The 13,288-nt window shown below is 36.1% G+C and overlaps 1 protein-coding gene across 11 annotated transcripts in view; it reads right to left on the bottom strand.

Moving 5' to 3' along the window:
* THRB (thyroid hormone receptor beta) overlaps nucleotides 1–13,288 on the bottom strand; it is a 361,115-nt gene that overhangs the window by 272,957 nt on the left and 74,870 nt on the right. Inside the window, exon 1 of one of the 11 annotated variants that reach the window (XM_070492840.1) lies at nucleotides 8,326–8,424. The exons of the other annotated variants lie outside the window; for them this stretch is intronic. The gene's annotated coding sequence lies outside the window, so the exon portion shown is untranslated. Of the gene's footprint in view, nucleotides 1–8,325; nucleotides 8,425–13,288 lie in introns of those variants that run through there. 11 annotated transcript variants of the gene reach the window in all.

Genomic DNA, 13,288 nt, shown 5'->3' with positions numbered 1-13,288 from the left:
TTACAATCTCTGTGGGCAGGATCCAGACATCAGAATTTTTGGCTTTCTTTGCCCAGGTGCTTCCAAGGTGCAGCCAAGCTGCAAACACTGTGTTTCCCACTGACGGGTAAAATGCCACAAGACTCACTTCACCCTCGAGGGGTTTCTGCCTAGCGGTCCCATTGGATGACATCTCTGAGGTGAAGTGTCATCTCAAACACTTGTCACGAGTTGTCACCATGATGTTAATTGTCACCATTAGGGTTACTCCATAGAAGAGATCAACACTTCTAAGAAGATCTTGAGTGGGTGGCCTCATCTCCTAGAGGTCACCAAGGACGGACATTATACTCCACAGTGTGGATACTTGAACTCAGGATTTCCTCTCTCTTCACAGGTAAATTGTGTGTTTAGGCTTCTATGGCTCTTACTTGGGAATTTTGTAAAGAAGTGTTCAAAAAGGTGTTCTGAAGTAAAATGCATGGCACCAAACATTCAACTAATTACCTGAGGAGTTTCCCTTTGTTTCTTTTTCTCTAAAATCCCAGAGTTTCAAAACTGCTAATTTACTGCTGAAATAGTTCAACGCATCAGATATAAGACACCCACAAATGGAAGCTAAATTACTGCTCTGCTTGTGATCAATAACAGATATAAAATGTTGTTGAATGACCAACTGCATTCCCTTAAAAAATTTACCAATTCTTTCTTTCCTATTCTTAAGCACATGTGTGAATCAAAACACCAGTTTATATGATTTAAAAGATAAAAATGATATGTTTCCCAATCTAGAAGTCAGGAGTCAGGGCAGCAATTACAACTCAACATAGAGACTGTCACTTTAAATTCAGTTTTATGAAGGAAAAAGACTAGTTAAATACTTAAAAACATTCAGATATTGTTAGTACAATTAAAAGTCAGCTACTAGCAAGTTTTAAGTAAAGAGAATAAAATTTTATGAACTGAGGGCAAAAAGAGAGCACTTTGAAGATTATAAACACAGGATTTGAAAAAGAGAAAAAAACAGCATTTGAGGATTGGTTTAGCATTTTCAATGCTTTGGAAACAGACACTCTGGAGTGCTCCATTGAAGCAATTTATCATCATGGATGTGATATGTAAATTGGCCATTGAGTTGCTTAGAGATTTGTTGGAAGTTTCTGAAAGCAGACTCACAAGGTAAAACCACATCCAGCCATCAAGGGGCACATAGAAACACTTTCCTCGGTCTCTTTTGCTCTTTCATCTTTGCATGCAATAATGAATAAACCAGGAAGCATATGTTCCTTGCAATCACAGAGTAATTTTTATCAGTGTGAACGTGCACAATCAAGCTGGCCCCTGCATGAATGTGCATTTTAGCACATTCAGCAAGTCCCTTTTTATACAGAATTGACCTCTCATAGTCCTGGGTGGCTATTCTATTCTCAAAGGGGAAGAGGACCTCATTTGGTCAGAACAAAGCAGCTGCTGGTGGCAAAGAAGACTCCTCTCTAGTCTGACAAGCTGTTGTAATTGTAGCTTCTCCAGAAAAATAAAAATGTACAACAAAATGACCATTCAAAGCTGACAGCATACTCTACATTGTACTATAGCTGATTATGTAGCAATGGCGAGAATGTTGGGTGGAGAGACTGAAAATACTTAGTGGTAAATACCAGTAATTAACTCTTATTTTTTTTAAAAAAATGGGATTGAAGTGGAGCAAGGAGGCACAGAAGAAGGAAAATGTAGACAATCAAAAACTCAGATCATTGAAAATAACCAAAAAATCCACATACATATTTTTGTCAACGTTTTGTTTTCCTCAGTCTACCCAAAAGATACAATGGTGGCAAATGTGACCCATTTGAGGTTATGACTCCTTTTTTCAGCTGGTAGATACACTGGCAAGAAACATATTACCAAAAGGCAGGGCCAGCTACAAAATTTGTCTGGTCCAGAGCAAAATAAAAATGCAGGTCCTCTGTTCAAAAATTAAGAATTTCAAGATGGTGAGAGCAAAACCCTAAACTAAGCACAGAGCCCTGTAGAGCCCAGGGTCCTATGTGACAGCACAGGTTGCAGCCCCTGAAGCCAGCCCTGCAGAAAGGTAAGAAATAATGGAGATGAGGGTCTGCCTAACCCATCCATGGATCTGTTGTCTTCCAGCTAGTTTAGCTTCTCTTGGTAGAATGCACATACTCACAGATTCTACAACTTAGAAATGACCTTGTGTCACTTCTTCATTTATAGAAACCAATGCCCAGAGAAACTAAATGACTTGTCTAAGGTCATGAGTTGAATGACAGAGCCAGAACTAAATCCCAGGTATCCTGACTCCCACACAGACATTCTTTCCCCTCCACCAGCTACTAGGTCTCCAGTTTAAAGGTAAATAATCAGGAGAAAGTAACTACAAAAAGGTGTGGGGGGTGCGGGGAATGGGTAGGAGAGGACATTACCTCATCAGAACTTCCTTTTCAACTCTTGTGTGTAAAGAATAAAGTCAATTTTAAAAATTGGTTTCAAATTCCTTTTCTGAATCAACACTTCCAAGTCCTATAGACATCATATGACAGCTTCGAACACTGAGGCAAATTACTTAGCAGAGAGCTCACTTGAGCCCTTGGAGTTAACGACCATAGACCAAGGTGGTTATTAGTGGATAGTTCTGAGGCCACACATTAGTGAACTAGTCAGTGTTCCTGTGCAAATATTTAAAATAATTCTGAGATAATTTGAACTTTAACACTGAGCTAGCCAAACGCATTTGTAATCTGAACCCAAGGTTCTAATAAGTTACTGCCTTTTGGACGTCCTTCAATGTGAGGGACATTTTTAGAAAGATTAGCACTTGAGTGGAAACAAAGACTGCCGTTTTCAATGAAAACATGAGACCTGGACTTTTTTATACAAAACAAAATGCATATATCTTCCTCACTCAAATATGCGTGTAAATTTAGTACATCAAAATATCCGGTGCAAGGACACGGTCACTGAAGGATACTGTACAAATCAAATATAAATAAAGCTTTAAAAGCTTATGAAAAACGCTCAACCAGGTGATCAAAGAGTTCAAGGTGGGCTGGCAAGAGCATGACCAATCAAAAAACACCGCTCGGAGAGGCAAAACACAGCTGCCAAATTCCCTTGCAAGGCGCAGGTTTTAGGGTCAGACAGATTCCAGTTCGAACCTCAGCTTCACATATATTGTATTTTTGTGAGATTTTGCTAATTCATCTGCAAAATAGGGTTGATACCAAAGCCAAATAGCTAGATCAGATGCTCTCCACATGTCTCAGTGATCTCTGAAATCTATGATTCATACACCTTTAATTATATTTTATTGAGTTGTCCCGCAGAATTTTCAGTGGGGGGTTAAAATTAGTTTTTTATGCCCAACGCTTTCCATAACTTTATGGTCTGTACGTTGCAAAAGGGAAAAACAAAATATTCTCTGGCTTGGATAAATTTTGGCATAATTATAGGTCTGATGTTTGGAAAATGAGGGCTGGATGAAAATGGTGCAGAGACAGGAGTAACCCAAAGTGTCTGAGGCTACAGCACTTACATCTCATTAACCACCAATTATCGTATTCATAATTTAACACAGAAAGGAAAAACACAAATGGGTTTTTTAAAAAAAAATTCCTTTCATCTAGACCTCCGTTTATACTTGGCCTCTAAAGACAAGATGAATGCAATAGGTTGAGAAAGAGAGCAGTCAGATTGAGCAATGAAAACACTTTTTGATAACATGTGAGGCTATAAAAATGGCGTGGCTGAATCTATTAGCCAAAGATAAATAATACCCTGCAGGACGAAAAGAAACAGTCTTTTCTGGATCATAAGGTCTGGTATGTTTTTAAAGACCTTGCTTTCACTGAAAATGTAAAACATCCATTTACAGAGACACTTTTGAAATTTGTGATTTTATAACACTTTTGGTTCTGAAAGCTTCTCTCTTTCTGGAAAGACCATGTTCAAGATTTTTGTCAAAACATGGGAAGAAAAATGGTCCTTATGTATTTATTTTTATTTCACTATGAATCTTACTATTATTACTATTGCTATTCTTCTTATTATTATTACCACTACCACTTGCAATGCTGTCACCACTACTGCATCCACATGTGCATTGCTAAATGGCCATCTGATAGGAATTCCAATGAATAACATTTTATTGTTTGGCCCCTTGCGCCCCTGGTTGGCTCTCTCCGGTGAGTCTCTTGGCTCTACCTCAGTGTAGTCCACAGGCCAGCAGCTTTGATATCACTGGAAAGCTTATTACAAATGCCAATTCCTGGTGCCCACCCCAGACCTACAGAATCCCAAGCTCTGGGGAAGGGTACCAGGAATATGTGTCTTAACAAGCTCACTCAAGATTCTGATGCTCAAATTTGTGGAACTCTGCTCAACAGAGGAAGTGACCCAGGTGCCAGAGAACAGAAAGGAAGGAGGAATGGGAGAAAACTGAGGATGAACACCTGGAGCCACCACCTGCAGGCTGACCATGTCTGCTTCAGGACAGACTGCCAACAGCAAGGAGAGAAAGAAAGACTGGAGCAGGTTTTCAGGAAAGAGAGCTCTGTCACACCCTAGATTATGGAGGTTCCTGCCTATAGCTTTTGGCCTCCATGAGGAGAGGCATCGCTAGAAATTCCCTCCAGCCACTATTTGTCTCTTTTACCTGCTAAATATTGCAAATGACAAGACCCCTTCTTTTTCCATATTTTCCGAATGGTCAATGCATTATATTACAAAATCACACATGAGTAAAAGATTCACTCGAAATGAAGATAAATGAATGGATTTTAATGTAATGGAGTATGAAAAGTTCAGTGATACAGTTTTAGATTCCACACTGCGACTACCCATTTAGAAACTACTGCTTGTTGAATTTTGGTGTAGTATCAAAGCTGAATTTTCAGTTATCAAAGAAAGCTATTAAAATATTCTTCCTTTTTCCAACTATATAACTGTTTAAGGATTGATTTTCTTCAAGTACTTCAACAAAAGATGAATTCAGAAGCAAATATGAGAATCCAGTTGACTTCTTTCAGGACAGACATTAAAGAGATTTGCAAAAATGTAAAACCATGCCATTCTTCTCAATAATTTTTTTTTTGCTTTGGAAACTGTAGTTATTGTCATAAAAATGTTATGTTAACATGTAAAGAATTTGTTATTGCTATTTTAAATGAATTAACAAATATTTTAAATGTTTCCATTTTAATTTCTAATGGAATATTATAAACATTAATAAACAAAAGTTCTTTGAGGTTCTCAATAATTTTTAAGAATGAACCCAAACAATTTGAGAACAGCTGATACAGGGAGAGGATATACAGATCCTCTTATACTATTTTCTACACTTTTCTCCATGTATATAACTACAGATAAAAGAGTAAAAATCCTACCAGCAGCATCTGACATGCACGAGCCTATATCCTTAGCAAACCTAATAATCATTAAACAAACAAATCTTGTGAATGTGAGAGTAAGAAAATGCTATTTCATGATTTTAATTTGTCTCTCTTTCAATAAGTGAGTTTAACAAATTTTATGTTTGACCGTTGATTTCAACTTCTTTTTTGAGAACTGTCCTCTTTCTATTCATTTATTTACTTGTTCATTCAACATATATTTGCTGAGCATCTTGTATATAGCATGCTTGCTTCTAGGTATATTTGGAATGTAGCAGGGAAGAAGTCACAGAAGGTCTATTGCAGGAGTTGGCACACTGTCTGTGGACAACTTTGCCCCGCTTCCTATTTTTGTAAGTAAAGTTTTATTGGAACACAGCCATGCCTATTTGTTTATGCCTTGTCTATGGCTGCTTGTGTGTTACAAGGGCAGAGCTGAGTAGCTGCAACAGAGACTGTGGTGCCTGTAAAGCTCTAAGCATTATCTGTCCTTTGCAGAAAAAGTTTGCTGGCCCTTGGTCTTGTGGATTTTGTAGGAATGCTTGTTTCTTTCCTCCATGTTTGTGAAACTGCTTTATGTATTAAAGAAATCTTGTCTTGTAGATGTTTTCCCATCACATTGACAGTCTTTTAATTTTGCTTGTGATTTTTTTCTTTGTATCGAGTTTTACATTTTATGTAGAAACTTGATCAAATCTTTTCTTTTAATATAATTCTTCTTAACCTTTTCAGAGCATTGATTTTTTAAAAAACTTATTGGCTATTTTTGCTTTTCAATTTATCCCACATGAGTTTTTAAACTATTTTGTCACATTACTAAAAGAATCCCTTGGTGACTCTGATTTCAGTCACTTTAATTGTTGGATTACTTTGGGGAGAATTTAATGTCTAAAATATTGATTCTTTTTGTCAAAGAGTATAGCATATTTCCCTGTTAAATCTCATCTTCTTCCAAATTATTTTAGACTTTTTTTTCAAGGTAGTCTTATAAATTTCTGTTTATATTTATTCCTAGTTATTTTCTATTTTAGGGTTGCTATTGTGATATAAGATTTTTTTCTGTTTATCTTTTTAATTGATTATGGCAAAGCACACTTTATATTTGTGTATTTATTTTTGTAAGTAGATACCATATGGAACTCCTGACAGTTCTAATAGCTTTTTTTTTTTTCAGTTGATTCTCTTAAGTTTTCAATACAGGGGGCGAGACCAGTGGCGCAGTGGTTAAGTTCGCACGTTCCACTTTGGCGGCCCAGGGTTCACCGGTTCAGATCCTGGGTGTGGACATAGCACCACTTGGCAAGCCATGCTGTGGTAGGCGTCCCACACATAAGGTAGAGGAAGATGGGCATGGATGTTAGCTCAGGGCTAATCTTCCTCAAAAAAAAAAAAAAATTTCAATATAGAAAAATGGGGATTGGTTTGGTCTCTCCTTTCTGATCACTTTACCTAATTTTTTTCCTTGTCATTATATTTGCTAGACTTTTGAGAAAAATAAAAAATCTGTAATCCTTTTCTTGTTTACTAATGTAATGGAAATATATATAGAATTTTACCACTAAGTGAAATATTTAATCTTTGTTTCAAATAAAGATTATTTGAAGAATATTATATGATTAACCTTTATCAATTTAAGTAATTGGACTTCTATGTCTGTTTCACTAAGAGTTTTCATCAGCAATATATATTAAACCAAGTACTTTTGGGGCACCTATAGAGATGATACGATTTTTCTCATTTAAACTATTAAGATGAATTATAGCAATAGATTTCATTAATAGTAAAATTTCTTGTATTCCTAAGAACCAACTCTTTTGTTTATGGTTTGTTATTGTTTTTAAGTTTTGCTAGACTGAATCTGCTGGTACTTTACTTGAGATTTTTTCAACCTAGAAAGTTGATTTATAAAGGTTTTGGTGTCATCTTTATTAGGATTGTCCTGTATTGTAAAAGAAAAAGAAATTGGAAAGTCACACCTTTTTCCTATCTCAAAAATAGTTTACAGCTGTTAAGATTATGAATTTATACAAATTATAAGTCGCAAAAGAGGGTACATAAAATTAAGATCATGAGAATGAGATATGGTATAAATTTGCTCCAGTAATAATCTAGAGAGATATCATACTCATGCAGTTAAAAGCAGTAACAAAAACAATTAAAGTCAGATTTAGATTTTAATTTCTTGTTAAATGGGGGCAACTATGATGAGCCCTAAATCCTCCAAATAACAACTTGTAGATAAAGGAGCAAGGTTCTCCTGCAAGCACTGAACTAATTAAGTTAACACTTCTCTTAGGTCCATGGGAGTAACCACTGGATTGAGACCAACTACAGAGCTTAATCCACGATATTAACACACCCAAAGGAAAAAAAGGTCAACTTCTGGAGCAGGGCTTCTTTAGATAAACTGAGCTCAGAGAAAACAAACTTCGGCAGTGGGTGTCAGGTACCGTCCACAGGAAGGAGACATAGAATCCAAGAGCTCTAAGCAACCAGTTATGAAAATATGCTGTCTAGTGGTGGCATAGGCATTTTGTCAGTCCTCACCGTGCCCTGGAGAAATGTCCCTCAAGACTATGGCCGTTTGCTGATTCCAGGCACATCATCAGCTTTCTGCTTATGAACTGAGCAATCTCTGCTGATCCTGGGAAAGCCTGTGGGAGGTGCCTCAATCTGCAGATCACAAACTTTTTTCTGCTGGGAAACATCACTTCTATGTTTTCATACAAGATTCATTCCCATGGGTATCTCCAAAGGACATGTATGCAATACTAGACCCACCAGCTGAAACTATACTTCTTTCTTTCTGATTTGAAGTGCTATTGAGTTACTGTGGCATCTTTAGAAGGATAATTTCAAATATATTGTCATTTATAAAATAATTTGCCACCTCAAGTACTTTGAACATTAGAAACAAATCGCATACAACACAACTCACTGTTCACGGCAACTTGTCCATGTAGGTCTGGATGCTCTTACTGGACAGTTGAGAACTGCTGGGCTGGATAATTCCAATGGCTTTTCCATTCCATGAATCTATAAGCCAATTCATTTTGCTGTAATTTTCTAACATGGTATAGGAGGATTTCTTCAAGGAATTATCATTTGGCCCTCATTTACTTTTCCCTGGGATTACCTTTTGCCCTTTAGGCAAAGGCATCAAAGGATTCTGAAAGAATTCTTTTTCTCATTCTTGGTGAAATTTGCTATTGACGGACAACTACTTTATCCTTGGCTCTCATAAGGCAACTCATGGATAATATTATATTGAAAATATTTGAACCATATGCAAGTTATTTGTAGCCGTAAGGTCCATATTTAAAGTTATGGTTCTTTCACATGATATGTAACCTTTAAGAAAATACAGATAGAAAGAAATCTTAAGATGATAAAAATGAATACAATAAGTAGTATCCTGTTAAATTGAACTATATGAATTTGCCGATACTGTTTTTTTGATATGTGATAGATATATTTGACCTGTAGGACAGAAACATCAAATTTCTGTAATTTTATCTAACATATCTCAACTCAAATAAAGGTTTATCAGCCTATTTCTCTTATAGAACAGAAATATATCAATTTACCAATGACAAGAAAGTCACACTGAAACATATTGGTCTTATTTTTCCCCCAATTATTCAAACGTAACATTTCTGAGAAAGGAATGACATTCTTTTTATGATTTGCTGTCATTTGGCTTCTCTTCCTGCATCAGACTGAATGAAACAATATTGTACCATTCTGCTGTTGTGATCACACCAAATTTTGACATATGCTAAGTATTTGGCTCTAAGTGCCACTGTATCACCAGGTTCACACTTGGATCCAAACTTGAGTGCGTGTGTGAGCGTGTGCCTGAGCATGTGTGTGAGCTTGTATGCAATCACATTTGGACATTTGTTTCCTGTTAACAGAAACTCAAGCATATGTTTGAGACCAAGTTTTCCTTTCCTTTTGGCACATTTTCTGTGATTAGATTCATTAAGAAATACAACAATAGCACTAAAAATTAGAAAGGGTGTGTATCCGTAAACATCAACTGTAGCTATGGTAAAAAAACTTTACGTCAACTAAAACGTGCCTTCGGGAGCCATAGTCCAACCTACAAGACACATTTTCATTTACTTTATAGCACAGTTCAAATCATTACAGAAGAGGAAAACCTTTTCTATAAAGAAAATTAGATGGTGAAATAACATGTCTTCTTTGAACACTAAACTATCCTCTAGAAAAATGTCAACCTAACTGGATTACTTCCATCAAAATGCTGCAAAAATAGAATCAGCAAATGAGACTTTGATGCTGGCAGCTGAAAAAAAACTTTCTTGGTATTTCATTCTTGTGGTTTATGAGGTTACTAAAATCTTTGACGTAATTACGGTTTGACACTTTCTATCATTCTTTTATTTACAGCCTTCTAAAGGAAGTGGTGTAAACTATATTCTTTAAAGTGTCACTGAACATGTTTTAAGTACCCCAAATGTCATTGGGAGTGAAACATAGTTACTCAAAATATGAACAAGTCTCTAGTTACAAATTTAAGACCCATGAAAAGCAGAAGGATGAAAGCCCAACTCTAAGTTAAATTAGCACAGACAGGATACATTCTGTAGGAATTCAGGCTTGGGTGACAGGTTTTAAATCAAATGTGATAACAGAAACAAAATCATATTATTATTCTTGGAAATAAAAAAATAATACAAATCTTTGTGATAATGACTTCTGGGAGGCAGGAGAGTATATCAGTTAAGTGTACGGGCTCTGGATTCATATGGACCAAATTCAAGTTCTGGCTTTGTCATGTCTTAGTGTTAGCTGTATGATCCTAGGCCACTGACTAACATATACCTCTCAGTTCCCTTAGCTGCACAATGAGGATAATAATAATATCTAGTGTATGCTATAGATCATATAGATCATGGTAAAACATTAAATAAAATAATCTATGAAAGCACTTTGCACAGTGCCTGACACATAGAAACGCTCAACAAATATTTGAGTTCTTCGAAAAAGGAGAATATCATGCGTTTGAAACAAGAGATTATGAATACAGCACTAATGGTAACAGAGAGGTAGTTTGGAGAATGTGGTACCCATGCAACTGTAGAAATCAATTAAAAAAAATATGTTCCTGATTTCATTGGTTAAAAAGCAATCCATGGAAACATCTGTAGACATTCTTGCATTCAAGGCTCAATTTGTTTGGCTTGCCCACTGTTATTCATTTGGGACTCAATATACTTAGTAGACCTTTGATGAGGTAAGGTAATCATTAATTTCTAAAAGCTATTTTCTCTATAGGCTACTAAAGTTGACTGCATTTTGATGAATGCACTTTGACGGCAAGAGCTTGAAAATGAATATCTGTTCATCACCAGAAGATGTACCAATGCTGAAAATTCCTAAGGATCTCTTGATAAGCCAGAAGAAAAATTTAGGCAGCAGTGAGAAAGGAAAACTATCCTATAAATGATCTTAAGCTCTATAAATTCCCGACTGTGAAAATGTGGTCTGGGATTGGATATGTATGATCAGAATTCAAAGACCAGAGGAAAACGAAAAGACACAAAAGTATCTTAATGTTGGAAGTGAGGCTATAAACCAAACTGGCGAAGCGTCACCTGCATCCATTCCTACATAGGCAGTTTAGTAGGAACAATGCAAATATTCCAAAAGCAGAATTGAGTTCAATCTGTGGAATAAAGGGCAGAAGAAGAAGGCCATATTATCATGGAGGTTACATTTTATATAACACATAAATTAATATTAGGGAAATTAGTGTTAGGGATCCTTGTTAATACTCTTTTGCCAATACAAAGCTACATTAAACGCAAGTAAAATTCAATCTCCATTTCAATACTCATAAAACTCTTCCGATTCCAATGAAAAATTGCCCTAGTCAGTTATTATATTTACACAGTGGCAGGCAAATTTATGTCTATGATGACCTTTTCTGCTAAATGGATGATTAGAAAATAATTTCATGAGCGGATAAAATGTCCTTACTTCAAATATATGGTCAAAATTGAAAATTCTAAAACAAAAATAAAAGTTGTTTAAATACCTTTCAGAAGTGCAGCTGTCTTATTCATTAACTCCAAAAAAATTAGAATAAAAAAGACCTTGCCTCAATGATCTACGTTGGCTATCAAGGCAGCTCTGATTTAGAGACTACTCCTCATTTTGTGTTTCTGCAGTGAAGGGGTGTAGGAATATAACACAGATGACCCATCATCATCAATGAGATGTGACCTTTGCTTGTCCAGGCTCAATGGTCCTGGGAGTGCTGAGTCGGCAACATTCTCTGTTCTCATCTTCCTTTTGGCCATTGGCTGAGAGTGGTGGCAGGGGTTAGCAGTTCAGTCTGCTGCTGTGAAGCTGGGTTTTTCTTCTGTGAAGCTAATTGAAACTGCAACATTGGCCTCATTATCATCTTGTAAAAGCCCTCTGAACTAACTAGCTCAGACAGCCATGGTTATACGCTAAAATCAAAGGCAAGATGATTCAAAGAATTATGGATGTAGAGTTCTGGCCATTTTCTAAATATTAGAAGATAGAAGATTAAAACTCAGGGCATAATTCATTTACATATACCAATATGGTTATCAAATTGACAGCTTTTCACATTTACCATCAACATAGGCTAAGTAGGGAGGGATGAGCCAAACAGATCTCTGAGACATTTCACTTTGAGCAATCATAATGTCATTCTTCTTACTATGGTCAGGTTTAAGTCACATGGCCAAGCTGAATGCCCTGGGGGTGCCTTTTTTCAAGCCCAATGACAGTGAACGAACCATTGTGCAATTAATTGGATTGCTCTAAGTTCAACCTGATGTAGTACTAAGATTACAAAAAATAATAATAATAAACGAATAACAGTTAAATACATTTATTATGCTGTCTGACTACTCTGACCTAAATCAGTAGTTCTCAATGGGGGTGATTCTGTACTGGAGGAAACATTGGCAATATCTAGAGACATCTGTGATTGTCACAACTAGAGGGGGGAGGGGATGGTGCCACTGGCAACTAGTGGGGGAATGCTAGTAAATATATTTACTGCAGTGTTTAGGACACGACAGAGAATTTTTTAACCTCGAATGTCAACAGCACCTCTAAATAACCAAATCCGAATATGAGGATCTAGATCTGACCAGCTGAGAAGCAACTGGTCGTTACTGTGGCTGAGGGGAAAAAAAATCAGCATGCTGAAAGAGTATTTGTCAAAGAGTTTAAAAGTTTCAAGGACACTTCTAAATACAATAGAGTATCTGGCAATGAGTTTACCGATAGGATAGAAGCAGGAGAGGCGAAAATGTAAACATTATATAGAGAGAGCACTTCATCGTAATGAGTCAAAAAAAAGATTAGTGCTAATACTTATCAGTTAAAGCTGATATAAATTTTTGGCAAGATAGTTTATATGCTGGCCAGTTTGCTTTTATAACATGAAATGACAGCATTATATTTAAGCAAAAGATTTCTCTGATTAGAGACGAATGGTAACTTCATGACCTGATTTGCATACACATTAAAATATATCTTAAAATTTTAATATAAATCTCTGGTACTGGACAAAAATAGATGAATGAAACAGAATAAATGTTCTCCACACAGACTCTAGTTTATATGATAACCTTACAAAGAATGATAAAGAAGCTATCACAAATTAATAATAAAGGGATACATCGTTCAATAAAAATGATTTCGAGATAATTGTTTAATTATTTAGGAGTTTGGAAAACTTAGTTATGATCTCAACTTCTCTCCATAAATCAAAATAAAAGTACAGATGGATTAAGAGTTACCAAAAAACTAGGAGAAATTAGATGAATAGTTATCTGCTCTCTGAATGTGGGACTATTGTCTCAAAATCTCCTGCTGTGGTTGTAGAA

Source organism: Equus asinus, chromosome 21 (assembly GCF_041296235.1).
Source record: "Equus asinus isolate D_3611 breed Donkey chromosome 21, EquAss-T2T_v2, whole genome shotgun sequence".
NCBI lineage: Eukaryota > Metazoa > Chordata > Mammalia > Perissodactyla > Equidae > Equus > Equus asinus.
Note: the sequence above shows the minus strand (reverse complement) of the source record. Positions and strands in the feature narration are given on the sequence as shown.